Raw genomic sequence first — 4,345 nt, 5'->3', positions numbered from 1 at the left:
AATGATTTGGAGGCTGTCTGCAGGGAGGAGTGGGCCAACATCCCTGCCGAAATGTGCACAAACCTTGTCACCAACTATAAAAACCGTTTGACATCTGTGCTGGCCAATAATGGCTTTTCTACAAAATATTAACATGCTGTTTGTCCAGGGGGTCAAATACTTGTTTTTCCTCATCAGATGGTTATCAATTTTTATAAATTCATATGATGTGATTTTCTGGAATTTTCTTTGGGATTCTGTCTTTCACTGTTAGAATGTACATATGATTAAAATTATAGATCGTTGCATTCTTTGTAAGTGGGCAAACCTGCAAAATCAGCAAGGGGTCAAATACTTATTTCCCCCACTGTAACATATAATGTTTCTGCCAGTGCACAGGGCCATCTCTGACACTTTGACATCTCTTTTGAGTGTACAAATGATTGATTCATTGCGGATTCCTGCTGGAATTATGGATTATGAATCGAAGAGATTCATAAAAAGAGAAATATGAAAACAAACACTGAACAATGCTTATTAAATATTCAGTAATTGTGAATCATAAATCAGATGTGGGTTTTTTTTTATCTTTGATGGGATGTTTGTGTTGTTATCATTTCTGTGGAATTATAATCAGAACATGTGGATATTTCTAATAACAGCTGTGTGACGCTGCTGACTGGATAATGATCTTGTGTTTCCTGTCTACCTGGCTGTCTACTGTTTCTGCTACTCACAGGAAAAGTACGACGCCGGTGTTGGACATGGCGTACGACAGACCCAGAATGCCGCTGCCCATGATGGCGTTGCTCAGGTTGAAGACTGACATCCCGAAGGAGGTTTTACCCTCAAACTGGAAAAGAGGCAAGACTGGAATATTAACTTCAAAGACACAATAATAATGATTTTATGGTGTTCTCCAAGGAAATGCAACACCTTTCAGCTCTCTAAGGAAGCAACCACATCTTCTTCCACAGACGGTGACATGCATCTCTTTTGCATTTATGTTTAGGGGTTAAATCAACTGCTTGCTTCGGGTTCATCTTTCAGTTGAGTTATCCTGTCGTAGGTGTTAGAAAACTAGAACAACACTTTATGTTGTAAAACATGAGGAGAACATAAGAACCGTCGACCCTGCATGGGTTCTGCCTCTCTCACACTCACGTCGGTGAACTGAGGCCTCTTCCGTCCATCACTCTTGTGCTGCAGGAACTTTTCCTCCTCTGGTGGGACTCTGTAAAATCCATCACAGACAAACAGAAACGCTGCACTTCTTCTTGTTCTTCTTCTTCAGCTTTAAATAATAACAGAACATGAATTCACAGCGATAGGAAACATACCCTGCCTCCACAGCAGCATCGCCGTTCGGTAAGAGCTCCATACTTAGGACGGGAACATTGGATGAATGTGTTGAAAGGTGAAATCTGAGGAAGAAGAAACAGTTTTAAACCACCTCATGTACAGTATCGGCATATTTAATCATTTGCTTTATTTCTTTTGTCATATAGTGAAAAACATTCTGGGGGTGTTTTTAGCCACACTAGCTATCAGCTTGGCCCTGGGGTTTGGTCAGAATGAAACAATATTTAGTACAGAAGCCCTAAGAGGCCATTCATTCATACATTTTATTTACTCTCTTTTTACTAGGGGTGGGGGAAAAAATCGATACAGCATAGTATCGTAATATTTGCCATGGCAATACTGTGATCGATACATGGACGCTGAAGTATCGATATTTTATTATATAAATTGCAGATGGGAGTTTTAACTTTTTGGTACTGGAATAATAAAATCTATTGCTTTTTTAGTCCACTAGAAAATATATAGAGGACTGAAAAAGTGATATGAACGAACAGAAAAATGTATCTTTTTAGATAAACAGATTTTGACAAAGTTTGACTTTAGGGACCTAATCGGAAGTTGGAAAAAGGTAATAAATTGCAATATATCTCAAAATATTTGAATAAACGACCACAGTTTGAAATGAAAGGGACTTGCGGTTATGGAAACATAAAATGAATGTATGTCAATGGGAGTGTTATTTGATATAGGCTTAGTAGCACCACCTAGAGGCCGATTGACACCAAATTTCACACAGCCCCTTGGGAGGGTGTGCCACATAAGGTCCCCCGGTTTGATGTAGTTCAGACGTTGCAAACGTAAGGTATGACATCACATCCAGTTTTTTGCGTTTTGGCAAAAATTTGTTAGCTTAGAATTCGGACATTTTTTGGCGGATCAAAATTTACGGGAAAACTCAGCTCAACTTTATTTATACAACCCAAAATCACAAATGGACCTCAGTGGGCTTCACAGTGTGTAGAACATATGACAGCAGATGTCTATACAACCTTCATTTGGATGAGGAAAAACTCAGCAAACAAATACTTCAGATGAGAAAAGACTAACAAAAGGAAATCACAATAAAGAAGATGAAAACCTAAAGTAAATAGATCATGTTAAAGCTGCACTAATCAATATTTTAGATTAACAAAGGATCAAATGATGTGTGTGGATGTGTTGCAGTGACAAACACAAATTTATAAGGATTTTAGCTCTGTGGAGCTTTTTAGCCTCTTTCAGCTGTTTGTTATGGTTTCACAGCGAGGCAGGAGATGGATGAACACAGACTATGAGGGTGGATGTGTGTGAGCTCTGTGACACATTGGAGAGCCGCACAGAGTGGGTGTAAAAGAAAGTTTCCTCTGTCCTCATCCATCTTGAAGATGTCCGATAGTAAAAGTATCGATGCTTGCTTACAACAAGATGCCAAAGCTACAGTAGACAGGAGTTTGTTACTGTGATACAAGCCAGAGCTGCTGGACAGAAGACAGTAAGTGGACAGAGAAGACGGACAGAGACAGAAAGTGAATTACACAAGCTGGGTTCAGCAGCTACGATCAGCCCCACGTCATCAGCATTAAAGTACATATCCACCCACCGAGCCACAAACACACCTCTCCATGCGTCTGTGTTTGGTCTGAAAGCACTGCAGCCTCCAGGTCAAACACTATCACAATACTCTGCTGACATGCGGTTACAACAGATCATCCGTCATTTTTTAACATAGAAAGCTCAGCAATTCCAGCTTCTCAGATGTAAATAGGTGCTGATTTCTTTTCTTGTGGACTATTTGTCAGACAAAAGAAGACATCAGAGTTAGAGTGTGACAGGGTGAACCTGGCCCTAGTGTTTCACAGAGTATTAAAAAATCTGGATCCAGTGTGGAAACTTTGGAAACTTTCATTCAAATTCAAAATCTATTTAACTTCCAAGTTTTTACTAAAGTTCTAAAAAAGTTTGTTCGCTGCTGTTGTTGGCTAACAGAGCCATAGCCACAGTGGTTTAAACATTAGGTAACATCAGGTTTTGCATTGGGCCACAATATTTCCCAAAGGCCTGTGAAAAGCAACGTGGCTCTGCAGATAAGAAGCTGGAGGGAAGCCAATCTGGACGACCCCAGTTGTGGATCTCCTCCCTTTCGGCCCCAGTAACAGCAGACAGAGTGATAACAGCTGAGAATGACCTCCCTGCTCAAACATGACTGAACTGGTTCCTCAGACATTGACATTTTGTACAACAGTCCTCGCATGTACTTTATTTGTAAATACTGCCCCCCCGCAGAGAGACACTTTATGTCCATGTGTCAGGCGCTGAATATGTTCATGTTTCCAGAGAGAAGTCAAACAAGTAGGTTTTAATTAAAGGAAACTTTAACGTCCTGTGAGAGGACGAAACAAAAAGACACATAAAACAACACATCAGACAGTTATCTGTTGCAGCCAGGATAAACATGTGAGTGTTCTGCACATCCCCTGGTCCCAGTACTTCCCCAGACTCTCCCAGACTCTGCATGACTACCGGATCTGGTTTAACAGAGTCATTGCAGGGGTAGGGAGTGTTTTGCTCAGTTGGTTCTAATCTTGGGGTGTCTCAACCTCCAACCAGCCTGGTCAGCATAGGGGGTAATCGTCACGGTCAGGTCCAGGTGGTACACATCATGGGTCAGCTACATGGGGTAAACGTCATGGGTCAGCTACATGGGGTAAACGTCATGGGTCAGCTACATGGGGTAAACGTCAGGTGTCAGCTACATGGGGTAAACGTCATGGGTCAGCTACATGGGGTAAACGTCATGGGTCAGCTACAGGGGGTAAACGTCAGGTGTCAGCTACATGGGGTAAACGTCATGGGTCAGCTACAGGGGGTAAACGTCAGGTGTCAGCTACATGGGGTAAACGTCAGGTGTCAGCTACAGGGGGTAAACATCAGGTGTTCTCTACAGGGGGTAAACGTCAGGTGTCAGCTACATGGGGTAAACGTCAGGTGTCAGCTACAGGGGGTAAACGTCAGGTGTCAGCTACAG

General features: G+C 41.8%; 1 long non-coding RNA gene across 1 annotated transcript in view; it reads right to left on the bottom strand.

The window, feature by feature from the left end:
- Window positions 1–715: 715 nt before the first annotated feature.
- Window positions 716–4,345, bottom strand: part of LOC123975677 — a 7,072-nt gene continuing 3,442 nt past the window's right edge. Inside the window, exons 2-4 of the long non-coding RNA XR_006826138.1 lie at window positions 1,320–1,403; window positions 1,144–1,213; window positions 716–832 (exon numbers count right to left, since the gene is read on the bottom strand). This is a non-coding gene — a long non-coding RNA (uncharacterized LOC123975677). The remainder of the gene's footprint in view (window positions 833–1,143; window positions 1,214–1,319; window positions 1,404–4,345) is intronic.

Source organism: Micropterus dolomieu, linkage group LG08 (assembly GCF_021292245.1).
Source record: "Micropterus dolomieu isolate WLL.071019.BEF.003 ecotype Adirondacks linkage group LG08, ASM2129224v1, whole genome shotgun sequence".
Lineage (NCBI taxonomy): Eukaryota > Metazoa > Chordata > Actinopteri > Centrarchiformes > Centrarchidae > Micropterus > Micropterus dolomieu.
This window is presented reverse-complemented; position numbering and strand designations above follow the sequence as displayed.